The 23,767-nt window shown below is 35.8% G+C and overlaps 1 protein-coding gene across 1 annotated transcript in view; it reads left to right on the top strand.

The window, feature by feature from the left end:
• The first annotated feature begins 9,205 nt into the window (after positions 1-9,205).
• The window catches only part of LOC126056624 (zwei Ig domain protein zig-8), a 123,203-nt gene continuing 108,641 nt past the window's right edge, over positions 9,206-23,767 (top strand). Inside the window, exon 1 of the mRNA XM_049850360.2 lies at positions 9,206-9,528. The gene's annotated coding sequence lies outside the window, so the exon portion shown is untranslated. The remainder of the gene's footprint in view (positions 9,529-23,767) is intronic.

Here is a 23,767-nt window from a genome sequence, read left to right as displayed (position 1 = left end):
AACACTGGTACTCAGTTGCATGGTGACTGGAAGTCGACCCTAACATAATTGGGACAAAGGCACTTGAGATAATAACGACAATAATAATGATGATGATGATGAGATATAAGCACCGCAGGACATCTGAGGGTGATGACGGGGAGGAGCGACCCCGCGGGGCTATATATCCGAGTGCTCCAGGGAGAGTATAATGTCCCCAATCTCCGGCCGGTCGGAGTGAACCATGACGGGGGTAGGTCTCACGCCTCTGGCTTGGCTTGGCCGTCCAGAGTGGAGTCGCTAGAGCAGAGTTAGTAGCCCTGCTCGGAGGATAGGTGCCTCGTGGTAAGTGACCCACAGGGAGCGCGTAATCTGCGTTTAAAATCCGCCTAGGTATCCTCACACTTCAGCCGCTCATGCCCCTGTTGCCCTCTTGTGGCTATTCAGTGACTGATTCCCGGGGGCACAGTAAATGAGCTGGCGAGGCTCCACCTGCCATTTTTACATGTATCTTATACATTGTCATCGGCAGGTGCCATAGTTCACGTAGTTTCCCCATTCCTAGTCCATTAGCATCCCATCACAATAGCCCAAGTAGTTTTCATCCATAGTTAGCAATAGTTTAGCACTGAACCGGGGATAGTCCTTGGGTACATTCCTATAGTGTATAAAGGGATAATCGTCGGTTTTGTGTCACCATTTCATTGTCTCAAAAGGGCTTAAGCGTGTTGGCTTCGGCCCCACGTTTGCCTCCCAAAAATTCGGAACTCTGTAGTCCCGAGGTCTGGAAGAGACAGACGAAATAATAATGAGATATAACGCAACAAATTCGGAGAGTGGGGGCTCGTGACGCAACGTCTAGGTATGTAAAATTTGTACTAAGCAGTGACTTAACACAAAATTCAAGCGTGTTAATCTTCGTTATTATTTGTTTGTGAGAAGGAGAAAAGAAAAAATACGTGTCCAGTATTTTAGGGTTATCTAAAAGACGGACTAATTACTTTTTTTAATTCACCATACCTATTTCATAACATTCTATACATTTTAAGACAGTGTAGTATTGCTCTTGAAGTTCCACATCGGGTGTCCAGATCTTCGATGTTTTTTCGTCATTAGAAAGTGCTTATCAAATTGAACAACTTTTGCTAAAATGTCATACCTGTATATGGTACAGAGAAGCTGGGCTCTTGGGGTTCCACATAAGGTGTTCCAGATCTTAAAAGTTATTATCTCAGCTGAAAATGCTCATCATATGAAACAATTTTTGCTATGGCACCATTTTTGTATCTCTTATAGTTTTGTTGGTCTGTTGGTGTTTTGCATCAGGTCTTCAAGTTTCGAAGATAAATTATAGCCTATATGTTGACCAGGCTTAATACTGATACAACAAAGAAAAAATCATTGAAATCCGTTCAGTAGTTCCGAAGATTAGCGTGTACAAACAAACAGACATACAGACATACAGACATGCAGACATGCAGACATACAGACAGAATTTTTTTTTTTGGATTTGTGTTCCATTAGTGTTTCTAAACCCCACCCAATTATTATTTTTTTAATATATTCAATGTACAGACACACTTTTTTTTACAGATTTATTATATGTATAGAAGATGTGGAAAGAAAATAAAATTATTATGTTACCGAATTACATGAATCTATCAGAAAGAAATTCCGTTGTAACATTATATACCAAAAATCTCAACTCGGATAGAACATTCTTAGCATATTGGAAACACGGAAATATTTAGTCTTGTATGGACATTGAATATTTTAGGGTTCCGTAGCTAAAGTATGCGAATTGTGCTAGATGTCATGTTTCGGTAATTTTTAGTGCACTCTATTTCATAAGAATGGTCATATTATTATAAAGGTAAACTAAAGCATCTTCCGACTAAAATTAAAAAGCCGGAGTATTTTAATTTGTTGTTATTTCCAATAAGTAGAGGTAGTTGTTAACACAATTTTTTATCTATCTTAAGGCTTAAGGTTTTTTTTTTATATCATGCCAGAGCCATTTTTTATTCTTCTGTACAAAGTTTTTTTTGCTCAGTGGAAGTAATTTCTACGAAACCTAAACTTTCAAGTTAACTCGCCAGATATTTTCTATTTAAACATAGCATATGCATATTGTATCTGTTTCATTTGTCTCGTCTGTATAGAAATGAAAAGATCCTGTGAGTATTTTTATATAAAACGTTGAATATTATTTAAAAGCTGAAATAATAATTACTATAAAAAATGTGAGTGGGAAAATCGAAAAAAGAAAAATCGTGGGTAAGGTAGCAACAGCTGTCATAATAAAAACCACTTTTTTATTTCAATTTATACGTATTCCTTTAATACCCTATCCACAATTTGTAAACAAAAACAATGAATCATACACCGTCTAAAACTACCCTAAAAGCCCATCAGTTGATTAATAGATTCCCCGAATCCAGGGAATTTCGAGAATTCCCTTCAACCACGGAACAACGATATCTTACGTTTCAAATACCGTGTTTACCTCACTTCGTAGTTCCAAACCTTAATCCCGGGGCTGGCCACCCCTGAATAGAAATGTGTTGATTATTTACAAATAGCACAATTTCGTGATTCGTTGCGAAGTATTGTCTGCTTAGAGAATTTAAGTAGCTGGAGACGCCACTGCTACGCGTTATTCTCTACCATATTCAGACGTGTGCGTCCAGTTTAATAATAATGCTTAGATAATATACATTTAATTTATTTCATTAATCAGACCACTATGATAAAAGACTTACAAACTTACATTAGGGTACATTTTTAGCTCGAGGCTCAGAAAAATTGCATACATATTAAGAGATTCAGAATACATGACTGCTGTCACTATTTGTCACCGGCATATTGGCATATACATACCTATTTCGTTTTTTTCTCCTCTCCTGTACAGCTATTATACACATGGCGATTCCGATTGGTTAAATGGTCTAAGATCGTCCGAGACTGTTAGTTTGTTTTTGTACCTATTTATTAGGGATTATGATGGGCTTTTCAACTTTCATTTCCTTATTATTAGTCTGATGGATGGGCTTGGAAATGAACCAATCGAATTGATGTGTTTTAGGATTAGTGAGATTTGATATTGAAATCATATTTATGGTTTGTATTATTCAGAGAGGACAGGTATTTTGTGAATTGAAAAATTATTGACATGCACCAAAATGAAGGCATGCAACAAAATTTAATTACTACATTTTCCTTTAGTACTACTTTTGCCACGCTTTAAAATAAAAATGCTATACATTATACTATTCTCAAAAGAATAAAAGGCGAGTGCCATATAAAATAAATAAACAAATGAAATAAAACCGACATCAGTAAATAACACCAAAAAGCCTTGTCACTTATGAAATTCATGTCATTAAGTAAATTGGAGCCCATTTTAACGCTTGATCATGATCATGTTATTTTTCAAGTTGACTGCCAAAATCCCACCGGGTTTGTAATGCACAGGTATACATTTTACGAGCCATTTAAAAGTTGACGGCTGTCGTAAAATGCATTCCAAATTGAGGATTGCAAGTTTGACGATAAAAAAGTTTTCGCTGAAGCGAATGCCGAATTATTTAATGTAAGCATGTATTGTAAAGTGGGTATTAAAGTTAATGATTATGGTGGAATTTTAGTACCTGGGTGCGGAGTTACGATAAGTAAAGACACCTGGATTGTAAGGTATATAGTGCTCTTGAAGATTAATTAAGTTGTAAAACAGGTAGACAGCCTTGTTGGTCTAGATATTGTTTAAGTATCGATTTTTGGAAAATGAAAGGGTTTGTGGCTGAAGTGATAATTGGTTTAAGAGTTGGTTGTACTTACAAACGGGGATGGTTCTTACCTCCCTTTTACTTCAGTGCCTAAAATACGGCTGAATTCTTAATGGAAGGTTTTCGTATTTTTAGTAGTTGTTCTAAATAATACGGTCATATTATGTAAAGCAGATAAATGATAGATCATACACATAGGTAACAAGAGTGTACTCGAAGTGTCTAGTAGATATCTTTAGCTAAAAAGAGGCGTGACGATGCAAAAAGATCATAAGATATTAATATAAATGTTACACAAGCAAATTCTACATGTTTTAGTTTTAATAGAAATAACTCTTCTCGACAATAATACCACAAGTTCGTGATTTCTTATCTTCAAGCTAGAAACAGACCACAACACGTTTCTCTAGAGAATAATACCATTGATTAGTTTTTGTGTTTTTGATTTTACTTGTGTTATTAAAGTAAATATATTCATTTGGGATTTAGTTAGAGACTACGTATATTCTTTCCAATAATGATTTTAGTCTTCAATAAACTTGAAAGAAAGATAAAGATTATTATTGACTTCAAATGACGTGGGAGGTTCTTTATTTGTCTCTTATTTTTCTTCTGAGAACTTATATCAGTGAATTGAATGTCTCTAATTTTTATTGTTCTGATTTACTGACAAAAGTATAAAAAAATATATATTACTAGCTTCTGCCAGTGGTTTCACCCGCATCCCGTGGGAACTACTTCCCGTACCGGGATAAAAAGTAGTCTATAGCCTTCCTCGATAAATGGGCTATCTAACACTGAAAGAAATTTTCAAATCGGACCAGTAGTTCCTGAGATTAGCGCGTTCAAACAAACAAACAAACTCTTTATAATATTAGTATAGATATAATAATTTTAATAAAAAAGACTGAAAGTAAAAATAACCCTGATACCAATGTCAAAAATAACTACCTACACAATTTTTTTCGGCCACTTTATTCAATACCAACATTTTGTGATGAATTACTGTTATAGAAATACCACCATAATTAGTATACGGGCGACAATCATGATGTCATGAATTTTATATGAACTAATGTACACCTAGGAGGCGTTAGGTGCCATTTTAAATCAGATACGGGTCATTTATGTTGTTTCGTAGCTATAAAAATTATACGTCCGAAAAGGATATTTTATGCCTTTCGCTTTCAAATTATGTGGGTGTTTTATACGTTATATTTACACTATAATTATTATGCATTAGTGTGACAAGTCATATTTTGTAACGATGAATGATGTATACAGATTCCATTATAGGTGCATTTCAATTATAAATGTTTTTGCTAGATAATAAGGGAAAAAGCTAGGCATAATTTCATGATCCAGATCTTATTTATTTACGTTACCTATTCATAATACATTGTCCTTTAATAAGTGTTGCAGCTATGTACAATTTTCACACATTTTATAACTCTCGCAGTTGTCACTCAAAAAGCAAAGTTTTCCAAGCCCAGAGGCTTTCAATGAAAAACTTAGACAAAGCGTGTTATTTTATGTTAGCGCTCGTGGACAATAGCTATCGAAGATTGGGACCACTCGTTAGTTTTGAGATTCAGATTGGCATAGTTTGTGGGTGTAATTCATAAGCGGTAGCGACAGCGATTAATGTTGATAGTTAGGGGTTTTATGTGTTTAATGGGTAAAAGTATTTAAAGAACATAAATGGGAGAAAGTAACAAAAAATAAGTGGTTTCGTCAAGGTTTTCAAAGTTTTCTTAAATTATTAGGGTGGCCTAGAAATCTCAAAGATACCGATGAAGGTTTGTTACAACAAAATTCTTTCCAAGTTTATCTTAGAAACTGCTACCATATTCACGAAGAAAAACATGGCGAAAAACATTTTAAATGAAAAATGTCTGAAATCTTTGAAGATATCTTATAAAAGATAATCAACTTTAACGAAAACGCTTAGCGCTTACACTTAGACCATACAGAACACTTTAAAGTTTGAAGGAGTTTTTGTCTTCAATACCACTCAAGATTTGGCAGCCATTGAATCAACCTGCAAAACATAAGTGTTCGAACTTAAATCGGTTTCTTATGACATTGCCAATTGTTTTAATGAGAATGCAATATTGAATAGGTTTTTTGAAACAATCTGTTAAGTACCTAAGTTATTTTGAAACTAAGCAAACTAAAAAAAGTAACAGAACTGGTTACTTAAAAACTTAATTTTTTGACATCTTTTATTTAAGTTTTAATTGCCAGTATTTAATTAAATAAGTTTTAAGAAATAATATAATATGTGAAAGGACAATGCCGGATTTTGTATGGACCCTGTCCCCACCCACCAACAGACTTGAAACTAGTGTCATCGGAAGCGCATCCTTCGATAGATCATGATTATCAAAACGATTTACTCCAAATGTATGGGGTTTTGGAAATACACGACATTTTAATATCCTTAATAATCAATAAACGACAAGTTTGTTAACCAATTACTCGGAGTTGCGTGGACCGATTTTGATTATTTTTGTTTTAATGCAAAGAAGGTGTCTCAACGTTAGTCCGATATAATTTTCATTGGGATCTTTTTAGCAACTTTTGAGTTATCACCGGTTAGAATGATAATTGGTTTAATGATTTTGTATGGACCTTTACTGACTCCAACAGAGTTGAACCTAGTGTCATCTGAAGCGCCTTATCCGATATATTTTTTTACTGTGACGACATAGGTACTCTAAATGTTTGGGGTTTAATGAATTATTTTTTATTTTAAAATTATTCAAATTTTTTTTTTAATATGAACGTTTACTAGTCATTGGATACATGAAGTGGGCTGCCGTTGTAAGACGACTAAAAAGTCACGGTGTATACCTACTAACCTAACCTAACGTTACGTTAATTGTGGATACTAAAATGTCGAATATTTCCAAAACCCCATACATTTGGCGTAAATCGTTATGATAGTCATGATCTATCAAAGGAGGCGCTTCCGATGACACTACTTTCAAGTCTGTTGGTGGTGGTGAAGGTGTCCGCACGACATCCTACATTGCCTCTTCAAACCGATTATTTTAACCGATGATAACTAAAAAACTGCTTAAAAGATCTTGATGAAAATTACATTAGACTAACTTTGAGATAGATTCTTTAAAATAAAAATAAAAACATCAAAATCGGTCCCCCCAACTCTGAGTAATTGGTTAACAAACTTGAAGTTAATTGATTATTAAGGATACTAAATTGTCTTATAGTTCCTAAACCCCATACTTTTGGAATGTGTCTCCATAATAAGAAACGATCTATTAAATGAGGCGCATCCAATGACACTACTTTCAAGTCTGTTGGTGGGTGGGGACGTTTTTAGGCATTGTCCTTTATTTTAAAAGCATCGCTAACATCGCTCAACGTATCTTTTTCGAAAAACAATAACAAATACTTAAAAATATTTTGCTCAAGAACAACAACACTGTCCACCTATTTTAAGATATTAAACGCTAACATTATTTACAGATGATGTATCGCGAGCTACAATGTAACATACTTCATAATTAAGGAATTCCCAGCCGTCCAATGTATTATCAGCTTTCAAGTTCCAAGGAGTTTGCTCAAACTTCAGCCTAGTTCCAACATTTTCATTTGTCCCATCGTTATGCTGTCCTAGTACTCATTCCACTTAAAACTTAAGTGAACTTTTCATTATTTCACAAACAGCTATTTGTTTTATTTAGCCTAGTTCAAACTGACCTGATTTCATTGAGAGAGCCAATAATGGAAATATTTTGCAATAAATATTTTATTTCTTTTGACGAGAAGACCTTTTGTGACGGCTTGTTTGAAGTTTGGAATTCATCATCTTCCGAGCCTATTTCCCAAACTATGTTGGGGTCGGAAGTTTGGAATTGAAAACAAAAATTAATTGCTCCAGAATCCGGATAAACGATGACATGACTTAGTTTGATCGGGAAATAATGAGAAAAATGGCCGACAAAGCTCAAGTTTAGACAACAAGAGACTTTTGTATTCAGTTAAGTGTGAACGAATAAATGAATGTACAGAAACCCTGATTGATGTGGAATAAATAATTAGTATATTATGAAAACGGGGGGAATCCTCATGACTAGAGAGGTGAAAGGGCGTGACGGACTTTTACTGGCTAAAATCACCTCAGAGTCTCCTCGCACGTGCGCCTCTAGCCACGGGAATCCAAATTCTTCCGTAGATCATCGTCATCCTGCCTTTAATTTAGGGTTGTCAAAGTACATCAATCGTACAAAATCGAAATAAAACTACATGAAACAACGGAATACAGCGATTATAAAGTGGCCGAATTAAAATCATCATAATGAAATCCCGAGCGAATGAATCAAGCGAAGTTAATCAATCAACAATAAAATATCGGAAGCACAGACGCATGACGCTGCGTTTTCATTTGAATCGATTCAATTTTAATCGATTATTGTTGATGATAGTTAATTGTAGTTCGTCAGTGTAAGTGTCGAGCGCGGTGCATTAAAATATAGGAAGGAAATCCCTACTAATATTATGAATGCAAAAGTAACTCTGTATGTCTGTCTGTCTGTTACGAACGTTGACATTGAGAAAGAACATAGGATAGTTTTTATCCCGGACTTATGAAGAATTTTCTTGGAAACGCGATATAACCGAACTCTACACGGGCGAAGCCGCGGGCGGAAGCTAGTGTAAGTAGCCCGATTATGTTTGCTTCGTAATAATATTTAGTGCTTAAAAAAACATAAAAATGTGGTGTATTTGCAAAGCAACTTAACCGTTAAAAAGTGCGATCAGTAGTTTTCTGTTCGCTGGTTTCGCCTCTACATATTTCTGCCTGAAAATTCTGTGTCTGCCAATATAACAACAACATATTAAATAATGCAATACCACCATTAGCTAAACTCGGGCTTTTATTAAAACATTTAACTCAAAATACACGCTATGTTATTATTTCTCTGCTAATAACGGTATTGCGAGCGTGTGTGTGTGTACATACACAGACTTATGTAGATATTTTAATTGGAACGTGCCAAAGCGGGAAATTATCGAATACCTATAAACCATGACGTATAAAGACATTTACAAAACAAATTCATATAGAATTAAATGAAAACCCTATTCGGTTAAATTACCCCCTTTGTAAAGAGCACACTGGTTTTATAATCTGTCGCTCGCATCAGTATTTAAATAGCGCGAAACACGATTTTATTTTTCAGACCTCTTTGGGCATGCGCCCTGTGCTACAGTCCGTTTTTCCCGGCTGTACTGTGCACCCACACTAACAGACTCGTAGGTGATCGGTGACGCACACAACGATAAAATTGTACCGCGACTCAAATCACTGACGCGAGTCTAGGATCACTCACACATCAACATCAGCTGTGTGTACAGTGTTCACGGACAGGGTTCCACGCACACATTGAAGAGCCAACCCTGGCGATGCTGTGTTCGTTAGTTAGTTATCCGCAAGGTGTCGTGGGCGCTAGACGTTCTGTTACGTCGTTTGACGAATGACGTACATCGAGTGCAACGATATGTGACGTCTCGGCTCGTAAAACACGGAATATCTGAAAGTGATAAGATTTATGACAGCCAATCGGGATTACCGGTAAGAGTTTGTGAACAACTTTGTGTACTTAAAACTTTGTTCGCCTAATAGTTTAAGTGAAGTGTTGAGTGTGGTTTACTGTTTTAGTGAAAATTGTTATAAACAGGAAAGTTTATATTTATGAAGTGACTCCAATTTTATTTCCTCTGGATTTATCAGGTAAGCTTGTGTCTTTAATAGTAATTGTATATCAAATTAAACAAATATTGTTTCATTTTACAGCATTTTAAATAAAATCAACGGATTTAAATTAAATAACTATGTTTAATGCTTTTCAAATCAGGATGTGAGAGAATTCAATTATGAATATTGCTATAATTTAAACTGTAACCTGATGATACAATAAGTAATCAATAATTATAAATAGTATATAATATAATGATTATATAGTAGATGAAAATATACACTTCAACATTTAAGGGGTTACACAAATATCGAATCGTCGAATAAGTAATTTAGATATGTAAACTATTCGAATTGTCAGAAAGCGAAGATTCGAGGAAATCAAAATGGGTTATCAATGCTGAAAGCGTTTATAAAGGGATTTCAATCACTTTCTAAGAACAGTCTTACTGACTAATGGGTGCGGTTGTAACAAAATTCAAACCATTCACTGAACTTATTAGATTTTCATCGACTTTTTTTACAATCGGAAATATTTCTCTTGAAACTGCGATTGCTGAAAATTGCTTTGGAGTAGAAGGTAGGTACTTTAATTTTGTCGCCATCGGCGGAGCGGCAATTTAGCAGATCGTTTTTATGGGTTTAGGTATTAACGCTGTTATGGACGCTAAAATTGGATCGATTTATCTTTTAGGACTTTTAGGCTTTAAATTGTAGTGATTGGAGACTGCAGATTTTTTGCGGTTTCAGATAGTTACTATGGAAGTACGAGCACTGTTTAAGTACTTATTCTGATTTATTATGCCTCTTTTTTTATTTTAAATTTCGATTATACACAAGCAGGCATTTAGCGGTAAGCTCACCTGAACGTAAATGCCAGCGGCTGTAGACGGATCACGTTTGACGAGTAACAACTTACTCTCTGTTCAGTGTTTTAAGGAAAACTTGGCAACATTAACATGTTAAACAAGCGAATCTAGTGTAAGCTACGAATAACGTATCTACATATAAAGTACCAAATTCATGATTCTGATTGTAATCATAGCATGATGGGCAACTACTATATTCCGGATCAATATCGACTACCACTATAGCAAACTATTGGTTGGTTTGGTACTAAAACAAAATAAAGGAAATTGAAAATTGATTTACAAGGATTTTAAATTGGAGCCCATTATCCACACTTAAAAATATATCCCTTACAAAATTACTTTCTAATTATAAACTACCTTATACGTTGTAACTACATAGATATAGTAGGTTGACACATCAAAGAGTATTCCTAAACATTTTAGGCTTTATCCCACGGGTACCTTTTTGGTGTGTGAATCTAGTTACGAGGCTTTTTATGACCACTTTTCAACTTGACCTGATAAACATTTTGACAGCGAAAAAGGCGTGTATTTTTCTGACGGTGAATAGTAGGTACTCGCAGGATTCGTAAAGTAAGTGCTTTAGTTAATGTCTATATGTATGCTAGTTCAGGTTTGTTTTTGAAAAAGAAAATCATCATTGCCTTGCTCTTACCCCTATTTATGATTTGAGGTCAACTTAGTATGTCTTCTTCTTCCATAGATTTTTTAACTCACGTCAGCGTCCGAATTAAAATGGTTTGGAAACAGAAAAAGTCCAAAATAATAATAAAAATTCGCCCCGCAGGGCATCTGAGGCGGATGACGGGGAGTAGCGACCCCGCGGGGCTATATATCCGAGTGCTCCAGGGAGAGTATACTGTCCCCCATCTCCGGCTTGCCGGAGTGAAGCATGACGGGGGATAGGTCTCCCGCCTCTTGGCTTGCCTTCATCGGCCGGTCAGAGTGGAGTCGCTAGAGCAAGGTTAGTCCTGCTCGGAGGGTAGGTGCCTCGTGGTAAGTGGCGAGTGGGCCGGTGATGCTGGACCCACAGGGAGCACGTGATCTGCGTTTAAAGTCCGCCGAGGTATCCTCACCCTTCTCAGCCGCTCATGTCCCTGTTGCCCTCTTGTTGCTTTTCAGTGACTGATTCCCGAGGGCCCAGTAAGTGAGTTGGCGAGTCTCCACCTGCCATTTTAACATGTATTTAATACATTGTCATCGGCAGGTGCCATAGTTCCCGTAGTTTCCCCATTCCTAGTCCAGTAGCATCCCATCACAATAGCCCAAGTAGTTTTCATCCATAGTTAGCAATAGTTTAGCACAGAACCGGGGATTGTCCTTGGGTACATTTCTATAGTGTATACAGGGATAATCGTCGGTTTTGTGTCACCATTTCATTAAAGTTGTCTCAAAAGGGCTTCAGCGTGTTGGCTTCGGCCCCACGTTCGCCTCCCAAAAATCCGGGACTCTATAGTCCCGAGGTCTGGAAGAGACATACATTTATAAAAATTCAAGTCCAGATAAAAAAGTGTTTTAAATTCTGGAAACTAATTTCGTGATTCACATTTAGCAACTAAAATTTCTCAAGGCGCATCCGAACGTTGCCAAAACAGATTTGATTATACTCTTTAAATGTTAATATAGGACATTAATACTTCTAGTAATGAAAAATCTGTATTCTTTTGGCAGAGTAAACTTTTGAATAAAAATTTGACCTCAATCGTATTTTTAGGAGCGTTATAAAAGTATATCGTCTACCTATCAACTATATCTACCTCATCATCCTCCGAGCCTTTTTCCCGACTGTGTTGGGGTCGGCTTCCAGTCTAACCGAATGTAGCTGAGTACCAGTGCTACTGCAGTACAAGAAGCGACTGACTATCTGACCTCCTCAACCCAGTTACCCGGGCAACCCAATACCACTTGGTTAGCCTGGTGTCAGACTTACTGGCTTCTGACTACCCGTAACGACCGCCAAGAATGTTCAATGACAACTATATCTACCTATCATCATCATTTTGCTAAGCCTTTTCCCTACTAAGTTAGAGTTAGCCCAGTACCAGTGTTTGACATGGAGCGACTGACTATCTAACCTCGTCAACTCAAGTGAATGAGCTACTTATTACCTGAATGTAACGACTGCCAAAGATGTAACGATACCATCGTCGATAATCACAATTTAATATGCCTTCCAAAAATTTAAGAACTCATGACAGAAATGATGGTCATAGTCCGCAATTCGACCACACCAAGCGTTGAATTTAACCAACTTACCTTCAATAATTGAAGATTTAAGAAGCTTAAGCCAAAAATTTTTGGTCCCCTTATAATCTCTTCAAATGATTAACTTATTTGGTCCCATGGAAGATCCGCACGTGACCTTACCTTTATTAGGGGTCAAGGTTAATCTCTTCTTCTTCTGTCTTCCTATGAGGTCCATACAAGCCATAGCATTTTTTCATACTTGGAACTGATTGGACAGGAGTGGAAAAGTTGAGGACAACTTTTGACGGACACTACTTAGAAATAATCTTGATAGACTACTAAATTACAGAATATATTTTAAACTAGCTTTTCGCCGCGGTTCAACCTGTGCCCCGTTGGAAGAACTTACCGCACTTGGATAAAGTAGATAGTTTCTCAGCCTCTAGATTGTTGCGTAGGAACCCATTTGAATTGTTACAGTACTTTGCAGAAGACATACAGAGGATAAACACAACCTGTAGCAGTTATTTCTATACTGCTAATATCAAATAGTTTTTGCACCAACATCGACATTGGCTTTTAACGTAATGTAATTATGAGACCTTCCATCATCGTTGTGTAAGAAAAAATATCAAGAATATTATTCCCCACAGGGACCTCGATCTTTAATTAATTAGCCATTTTGCTTCAATCTCATTTATTCCCATTATCTAAAATCATTCATTAAGACACCTTATAAATAAATTAACTTTCTTAATATAATGCTACAACATTTTTCGCTTCATGAAAACTTTTAGTCCTAAAATTGTTAAGAGGTAAAAATATCCTAGGTATTTTGTAAGAACCCGACCCAGATTAAGGGCGGATTTCAATAACCTACTTATCTGTATGTTGATTTGCTTACTGAGGACAGGAATATGACATTACCTGTCGATACGGGGTTAATGTAAAAAAGTCTATCCCTAGAACGTAAACATTCGATGGCTAATCCAAATCAAATCAAAATACCTTTATTTTCAGGCTACTCTGGCCCATAGATACCTATGTGTACCTTAAAGACTAACATACAGACAAATTGATATTCACATTTGTTAGAATAATAGAAACTTAAACCTATGATAGTGTCACTTCACTCTTGCAATATATCACTATGCATTTATTGAAATCAAGCAAAAGCTACCTGAACTTACGTGTTTGCTAACATTTCTGAGAACAGATCGATTAGGAACTACGATTTCTAGAACAGCTAGCGATAAATGGAAGGGTTTCATGCATGAATGTTCCATCATGTGTGATATTGTGAGCCATACTAGGGCTTACGTTGAAACACTCTATTAACACTGCTAAAGCTTATGGCTAAGTAACAATCACACTAGTCGACTGATCATAAAATTAAACAAAGATTGATTGAGAAAAAGCACGTTAAATTGGTTGGTCCGGGCTGTCATTTGAACATTTCTGACAGTCGTACAAAAGCTTTCTTTCCAAAATACGGAGGAACGCCTACATAACACCTAAAGAGAATCTAGAATATCTTCAAGTCAAGCGTAATCTTGTTATTTTTTTATGTCCCTTTGTAGGGTAAAGTAAGTAAGTCTCTTCTCGTGCAAAGAAGGTATAATTAATAACCACATATCTACATTTGTAAATCAACTACACATCTCTTGAGTTACTGATAAATTTTCACTAGCAGTTGTTGCTAAGCCCAGGCTACCTGGTGATATTAAATTGCAAAGCTTTCGCAAAAGGAATGTTGAATTTCTGACTCTGATTTTAAAGCAAACGTAAGCAAACATTCCCAACTACGGATTTGGACCTAAATATATTTCAACTACGGACTTATACGATGCAATATTGACATGAACCAAAACTGCACAAATATTCAGGTACTAACTACAATTTTAGTTGGATCACTACAAATCAATACTAATATTATAAAGCTTGTTTGTTCGATGTTTACTCGAAGGTGCTAATGATAGGAACTGCTTGTATGATTTGGTATGATATAAGGTCTGTCCTTAGTTTGAAAGCCTTATCCTAGAGAACACTTGAATGAAAAGAAAATCAACACTTATACAACATGTAACATAATTAACGCACATCCTGAAATTAGTTTGTTCAGAATCGTTTACTGAATCGATTTATATCATTTTTAATATAGGTAATTTTTTATCCCAAAAATAATTAAAACTACGGAAATTATTGTCATATTAACCCGGTACAGTCAAAACAAATTCAAATAGACCGTAACTCAAAGTAATAAGACTTCGTGTATTGTCGGCTTTTTCCGTAGTTTCGTTATGTTGTGTCGAGTCGAGCGGCGCGCGGCGCGATATTTGCGTGCGTAGTAGTATGACCAAAAAGTTCTCCAAAAATTGGTATAACTAATTTAGTAAATAACAATGCATATACATGTTAAATTAAAAATTCAGTGTATGTATTATGATTATAACATAATATTCTAATTGGGGTGTTTGAGGGTGTGCGTTAATTACGCTACATGTTGTATATTTTGGAAACGTTGCTTCAAAATAATTGAAAGATATTTTGAACAGAATAAGTACTTGCCCAAGGCAATATTTTCAATGCCTTGCTACAAGTGGCAATTCCTTTGATCTTTAACTTCTGATACCTAGTGACTAGCTTAAGAATTAATAATATACTCTCTTTGCGCGGCTTTATGTTCAAAATATTTGTTACTTTCAAAGAGCTCTAATTTTGTTGTTGCTAAGATTGTTTTCTCTCATCTTCGTCGTTGTTACTGGTTGTTCTGTTTCAGTTGAAAAAATAAAAGAACATATAATGGATTGTGAAGCTGAAGGTCTTACATGAGCAATGGCTTGTATTTCTTTTCACCCGGTGGACATATCTCATTTGTTTCTAATTGGACTGCTTGTATTTCTTTTCACCCGGTGGACATATCTCATTTATTTCTAATTGGACTTTTCTTTGTATTACTGTTGCTACTTTTATCAGGTTTCTTATTAAAGGTATTCAGGTTGTGTGGTAAATTCCGTAGATAACAAAACTTGTAAATCATTGCTGAAGTACTAGAAGATCTTCGTGACTGCATTTGATTTAGATATTCGCCTATATTAAGCGTTTATCTGACTACGTTGGGATCAGCTTCCAGTCTAACCGCAAATGCAGCTAAGTGCCAGTGTTTATCCAACCCCCTCAATCCAATTACCCTGACAACCCAATACTTCTTGGTAAGATTTGCAGACTTTCTGTCCAAGTTACAGCCAGGACCCAATAATTTAACATGCGTTTTGAAAAAGACAGGCGTTTAGGTAGTAGTGAGACAATTGAAACTATTTACATTTTCCGTCAAACTCATCATATTCTTGTAGTTGCCAAATTACTCTATCAATCAACATACCATTATTTTCCATAAGTTTAATTCACAAATATTTGCAAACTTCGTTATTGGATATTCTGCCAACTTATGAATCCCTAAGCATAAGTCCTTTTGCTGTTATGTTCATAGAAAGTGTATCCATAAGATCTCATATAATAACTATTTGGTGTGCACAGATATTTTCGGTAATGTATAGAGCTGAAAGGCCTTTATATTTATAGAGACAGCTAGCTTGGCCAACGCTTACGGACCCATTGACCTCATTTTTCGCAGTTGACTTTAATATGTTGAGCGGGACACTAAGCAGCTGACACTTATCTATCTTTTTATTTTATTTTTGAAGTATTCGTTTAAATATTGTTTTTTTGGGATTTTAATCTGGATCTTTTTAGAAATAAAATATATTTTAATTACCTTTTTATAATCAAAAGTGCAGATGACGCCAAGTACCATAGGGTTGTTTCGAAGACATCGCTAAGTTTATGTTGTTCATGCTTCGTTCGAAACCAACGGTTTGTTTTCGGTATATTATAATGAATCGAAAAGCACTAATGTTCTTTTAAAGACCAACCCAAACTTTCGATATTAGTTGTAATTCTATCGTCATGCGTCAGTAGCTTAACATAAAGAAGCAAAGTAAGGCCGAATTCACACTATTCGGCAAACTCAACTCAGCATTACACGGAGAATGTTCGTGACTGACATCCCGGGTGTCTCATAGTGAATTCACAGCTTTATACCCGGATTGTACGACAGACCGACATTGCAACTGGCGTTTACATCAAAGGCTTTTGAAGTTCAATTCTGCGCGTGGATAGTCACTTTACGATCGCTAGTTAATAACCAATGGATCTCGGCACTTAGGTAAAGTGATGCTTGGGATTTGGTTGGCTTAAGCAATGTAGCTTATGTTAGTTTATGATCGTTATGGTTATTACGGGATGTTGGTGAATTTAGTTTGGTATATTAATTTCGATTCTATATTGTAGAGCTGAAGAGTTTGTTTCTCAGGAACTGCTAAATGGAAAATTATTTGACTAACTTCTCAAAAAAGAGGAGGTTCTCAATTCATCGGCTTATTTAGCAAGGCATCACTTTTTATTTGAGTGCGCGGAGTGTTTGCCACGGGACGTAGGTGGTAACGCAGGGAACAGTTAGTAGGATTGTATCTAATGATGGGTATAAGATACGTGTGCTGTATCATGCAATTACAAAACATAATAGGATACTTAAAGACCTTTCAGTATCTGCTTTAACAAAAATATACAACATACTAACGATGCTCTCGAGAACTTTAACTACTTACATACAACAAAATGTATTTCAGCTTCCCCGACTACCAGCATAATCTATCCTCTACATAACTAAGTAAGATAACATATTTCTAACAAGACTTGGAATATTTTGGCCTCTAACCTAATTCCGAAGAACCTTTGTAAGGCAGAATATATGTTTTGTCAAGGACTTGTGAGCTAGATTCAGATCTCTCTAGACCACTTTAATCTATAAGGTCGTTTGGGATGCTGTATACCTTTCAGCAAGGCTGAAATCGATAACCACTTATCGATAATCAGGTTTAAATCGAGCAAGGTTAATATGTCTGAAATCATTAGTTTGCTAAAAATGACCACCTTTATCTTCGGTCCTCAAATCTGCTCTAATTTCATTACGCTCTTGTGACGTTATTTCGTCTACATTTATCTTATATTCAAGCTCAATTTATTCTTTTTCTCGGCTATCCGTAACGTCTTAAGGTTTCATATCACTAAGTGGTTTTGCTTCTTCTAGTATTTTAGGCTTCATTTACTTAATGTTAGCATTTATTCTTGTTTCAGTTTTTGTTGTGCTATCATTACTTAAATGTCGTCCTTTTTGTTAAGGTTTAGACATCTTAATTTATTGTTGAGCGATAAAATTGGTTCTTATTACTTAAAATTAGTTTTTATCTTCTTTGTTTTTAGTAGCCTCTAAAGTTTGAATAATGTTCTGTCGTTCAGTAAGTTTTATGTTCTCTGACTCACTGGGTGCAGTTTTGTGGGCGTCGCACTAACTATTTGTCACTACTTATGCACTATTGCGATTTAAACCCAACATGTTACGTAGAGGCGAGGTGCCAACGGAATATTGGCACGGCCTGAAATTCTACCCACGCTTTATGGCAAAATAGGCGTGGCGATACACATAATATTGGTCGTAATTGGAGCAAAATTGGAAATTATTTTTCCTGCTCCACTGATGTCTTTGGCTTCTAAATTCAGTTTCAAGTTAGTTACACTGATTGCATTACCCTTCCTCTTTTTTGAGGTTTTGATATCAGGTACTTCTTAATCGGCCTTTAAGAACTGTTCGTCTGTCTATCTGTCCTCAATTCGAAACATTAGAATTCTAAACAGAAGCTTTTACATGTATTGCTTCAGTGTTGCTAGCAGTCAGGGTAGGAAATTTCGTTATTATGGTCTCGTGAACGATGGAAGTGCATACAGACACGGACGTTCCATTTTCACACTCAATTTGAAGAGCTGATCTCGTAGCACCCTGCAAATTGCATGGATATCTGTAGAGGAGCCTAGATGTCTGTATAACTGCGGGATGGTAGGTGCTAAGTTTCTATTGGATCGTTATCAATGTTTTATGGTTTGCTAGATATCGTCCGTGACTTTCGGCAGATAGAATTGCATATTCGTAAATAGTTTTACCTCATACGGCAACTATTTTCAAAAGCTTGTCTATGTCTGCCATTTTCAATTTTTCACCGTGCGAAACATCGACTCAGCTACTTTAACATGAAAGAGAAACATACAAACTCACTTTTTCATTTTTATTAATAGGTATTATTAGTTGAAAATAAATAAAAAACTTATTCATGGCTCAACTGGTCGCATGTATTTCGTCAATAATGCGTACAAACGTCCCGATTTTTCCCTATATTGGAAGGCGTTCAGAGTCGGAACAGTTCTGAGAAGTATACAGAGTAAGCTTGGTATTTATTCTGATTGATATTTATTGTGATCTGAATTGACAATTGTGACACGTGTATGACATTTCTAAAGATTTTTTCAAGCTAGTTACCTGGGTAACCCAATACCCGATATGTGGTAAAACTAGTTTTCAGAAGTTCTGGCATACAATGACGGTAAAACTTGCGAGCCCGTCAGTTTATCGTGCCTTCTGAAACACCGAAGAGCTCGTCATAACATCGATTGTTACCTATCCAAGGATCGACCGCGCCGAGCGTTGCTGACCCGTGCCTGTGGCTGTTATTGAGCCGCAAGCAAAATATGGAATCGTGAATTTTACTATACTTACTACTTACTGAAAGTCTAGCTAAAACTAGCTCAATGGAACAAAAACGCAAGCGTATCAAGGAAATTGAGGAAATACTCCAACTAAATAAGTTGAAGGATATCTAACCCGGAGCAATAACTGTTTTTATTCCATTCCTTGGCCCAGTTCCGTGCAAACGGACCCGAGGGGTGATGCTAGTGCTGAGTATAGTAATATATCCTATATTCTTTTACGTCAAATCATATTTGACGAGTAAACGGAGCGCGTTCGGATTGTCGTTCCATGATTTGGATTTGTCAATCTGAGTTCCTTGGTTCTTTTTCGAGTTATATTTTATTTATGAGCCGTTGTGTGATTTTTATGGGTTTTTTGGATTATATTTTTTAAGTATTGCATACTAGATTCTGCTGGCGGTTTCATCCGCTTTCTTGGCATAATTATACATACAAGAATTACCTTACCTAAGGCTTTCTTAATAAAAAAACTTATCTAATACTGAAAAAAAGTGCAAAAGTTAGGCGTATTTCTACAAATATACACTATGATTTTGAATTATACCACTGCTGAAGAGTTATAATATTCGTTACATTAGTATATTATATTTCTTTTTCTCGATGTTGTTATCGTTGTCCAGAAGTGTTCTTACATTCCAAGCCGCTATATTGATTTTCTTATTGTATATTTGACTATTCTTTCGACCGCATTGATTGGTGACCAGACGGTCGCGGTTAACCATCTGGATAAAGGTGAGATGGGCTTTGTTTAGGCCACCTTTTCTAGGCCTCTCCCCGGATTGATGAAGGGACAATTGCGCTGGTGCGGTCACCTTGTACGTATGGAGTCCTCCAGATTTCCTAAGACCGTTTTTTACTCTGAGCTCAGTACTGGCAAACGCCAATCTGGAGGGCAATATTTGCGATACAGGGACGTACTAAAGCGCCACCTAAGATCAGTTGGCTTATCGCCAATTTCATGGGAACAACTAGCGACCCAAAGACCTGAGTGACGCAGAACTGTTCATAAGAGCGTACAGGATTTTGAACAGCGGCGTCTTGATGCCCTAGACGCTAAACGCCAGCTCCAAAAATCCCGCCCTAAGCCCTCCTATAACTGCACCTACAATGCGCAAGGGCAACTCTACTGCGCTATTTGTGACCGCGTGTTCAAGGCAAAGTTTGGTTTCGCTAGTCATGTACGAGCCCATGAACGAAACCAAACTGCCGATATATGCCAGGGTGTCGCCGTCGACGGAAACGTCTAGGAGGACATCATCATCATCATATTTCTTTTTCTCGATAATAAGCTGCAAAATAGGTATAACCCTTTGACATTATGACGTAATGCCTTCTCCACTAATCACTAATCAATTTGCGGTTGACCGCACGTGTGAATATTAGATACATAGAGAAAAGCAATAGGAATATAAGTTTTCATTCCAATCCATAAGTAGGTAATAACTATGCCCCACAGTTCCACATTATTCCCACCAAAAAAATGCTATGTTATTCAGACATATAAGCTTATTTATGTAAAGTTTCAACAAAATCCGAATAGCAGTTTTTGCGTGAAGTTGATAAACATCCAAAGATTTATCATTTTTTCGATATGTAAATGTGCGGTGTTATAACGTTATATAATGACTGTATTAGCGTTCTTACTTTTGACTCTTGAAGAAATCTACTGGGGTTCAAACAGTAAACTATATTTAGTCCAGTAATGGCAAGCCTATAATATTCCTTGATAAGTCGAACAAGTAAACGCTGCGGTAGTTTTTTCTTTGAATTCATCAATGTTTCACGGTTTCCTTCACTCAGTCGTACAGTCGCCTTAAAATTGCTTTAACGACTTAAGGCAGGATATTACATAGTCTGAAATTCTAGATAGTTAATATGCTATAATTTTCTGTAAATACTTACCTAAATCGTTTTTTAGAAACCTTACCATTGTAATTGTTCATTCTTGTAATAACTATTTCTGATAATTTGGTTGTACTTAGGAATAACGTTTCTTATTAAGTATGCGAACACTAACTACGGGCATGGTAAAAGACAATACATAATGGAACTTGGAAGATGTCATCAGATAGAGAAGTATATTAGAATAAGACAGACTGCGTAGACCCCTAAAAAACTTGAGATAAAAGTTTATTCTGTTCTTTGTTTTTAACAGTTTTTGTGACTAAGACCCAGTTACACCATTTATGATAACCAATCTACAACCTCCTACATTAGGTTGACGCCCATTACTTAAATCGGCAATTTCAAAGTTGAAAATGGTTCGGCTATCGTTAAAGCAAAATGGTGCAACTCACTGTTAATATTTTTTTTTCTTAAAATTAACCAACATTATGTGGCACTATTACTATCATCAATGTTGGCTTCGGCCCCCACTCACCTTCCAAAAGTCCGGGACTCTGTAGTTCCGTGTGCGTGGCAGAGACAACCAACACAATATTCTATACTTCACCCAGATATTTTATTTATGGCAAACCTTACGCTTACGTTATAGGTACATCAACCCATAAATAACTTACAAGCTATTTTATATTTCACCCTTGTATGTCGATCCTATGAATACACTCGTATGTTATATCGAATTATTTCCTCATATTTTTTCAGAGATTTTTTCCTGAAAATGTGCGATTTCATTGATATTTTTTGGGTTCGATAATTCATCCAGTACTAACACGCAAAAAAACAAAACATAGGTGTAAATCAAATCTGAAACTATGTGTTCATATTTTAAAACCTTAATGTAAGTTGTATGTACATGACTTTTCAATTTCATCATTAGGGTTCCGTACTATTGTTTTCGCTCCTCTGTCCGTCCGTCCGTCTGTCACCAGGCTGTATCTCATGAACCGTGATAGTTAGAGAGTTAAAATTTTCACAGATGATGTATTTCTGTTGCCGCTATAACAACAAATACTGAAAACTAGAATAAAATAAATATTTCGGGGGGCTCCCATACTCATTTTTGCTCGATATCTATAAATATATGTATGTATGTAAATAGTTTGGATGGTACGGAACCCTACGTGCGCGAGTCCGACTCGCACTTGGCCGGTTTTTTTTTATTTCAGGTGATTTTGATTATCAATACTAATTTTACCTCTCTAGTAAATAGAATGCCAAAGACATATTTTTTATACAAAACTCAGTTTAAATTATGACAGACACTATAGGGGATGCTTCTTTTAAAGACAGCTAATTACTAGATGAAAGACTAGAAGCTCTATGTAAATTACGCTCCAATAAAGTGCATAGACACGACCCATAATTTTACCTAATAAAAGCTAGTGTCAAAGGCACTCTGTCTTTGAAGTCATTTTGCAAGAATTTCATAAACATTATCATCTTTATTAATTTCAAATACCCTTACACTTAAATTAATTTATATAAAAATGTGGCTTGAAGCATCTAGAATAGTCTCAGTTTGTGTTTGAATTTCACTTCAAACTTTTATTTAAAATTGTTTTCCATCCACCCGAGAATACTACTTCGCACACTCGGATAAAAAGTATCCGCAACAAAGTTACTTATTTACTATACAACATGTAACTTAATTAACGCACATCCTGAAATTAGTTTGTTCAGAATCGTTTACTGAATCGATTTATATCATTTTTAATAAAGGTAATTTTTTATCCCAAAAATAATTAAAACTACGGAAATTATTGTCATATTAACCCTATACAGTCAAAACAAATTTAAATAGACCGTAACTCAAAGTAATAAGACTTCGTGTATTGTCGGCTTTTTCCGTAGTCTCGTTGTGACGTGTCGAGTCGAGCGCGATATTTGCGTGCGTAGTAGTATGACCAAAAAGTTCTCCAAGAATTGGTATAACTAATTTAGTAAATAACAATGCATATACATGTTAAATTAAAAATTCAGTGTATGTATTATGATTATAACATAATATTCCAATTGGGGTGTATGAGGGTGTGCGTTAATTATGTTACATGTTGTATATTTTTATCATAGCTAAAATAGTAGATCTACATTGTACATTACAATAAACAGTTTTTAAAACATGAGCTTCTATATGTACCATCACTGGCACCAATCTAAGACTTTAATTTTAAAATGCTAAACACAGATTTTAAACATCCAGATTTCACGTAAAGATATGTAAATAAGGCAGTAAAACTCCGCACTTTTGGAAACAACTGTTCAAAATTTTGCTTTAGAAGATTCTAGAATCATTTCGACTTGTTCTACAGAATTTGCGTTCTACATACTAAATTAAAGACCTATAGAAAACCGCTATGAAATAGCTATACAACTAACAGTGCGCCATAATGAGAATTTAATTGCTTCCTACCTTTTTGGTCCAAAACTCTAGTGCTATCAGGATCTCCTTATTAATATTAATTGCTAGTTTATTTTGCTCAACAAAATCAATAACTGTGACCCAGTTAATTTATCTGGCCATTAGGCAGCACCTTCTAAAGATAGCCCGGCGTACCAGATTTGCAAGTCCTCCTATTTTTGGCTGAATACTAAAGTCAAGCTAAAGTTTTCTCAGATAAAACAGTACTTACTTGAAGTTAAAGCGATTAAAGTTT

This window comes from Helicoverpa armigera, chromosome 24, assembly GCF_030705265.1.
Source record: "Helicoverpa armigera isolate CAAS_96S chromosome 24, ASM3070526v1, whole genome shotgun sequence".
Taxonomy (NCBI): domain Eukaryota; kingdom Metazoa; phylum Arthropoda; class Insecta; order Lepidoptera; family Noctuidae; genus Helicoverpa; species Helicoverpa armigera.
This window is presented reverse-complemented; position numbering and strand designations above follow the sequence as displayed.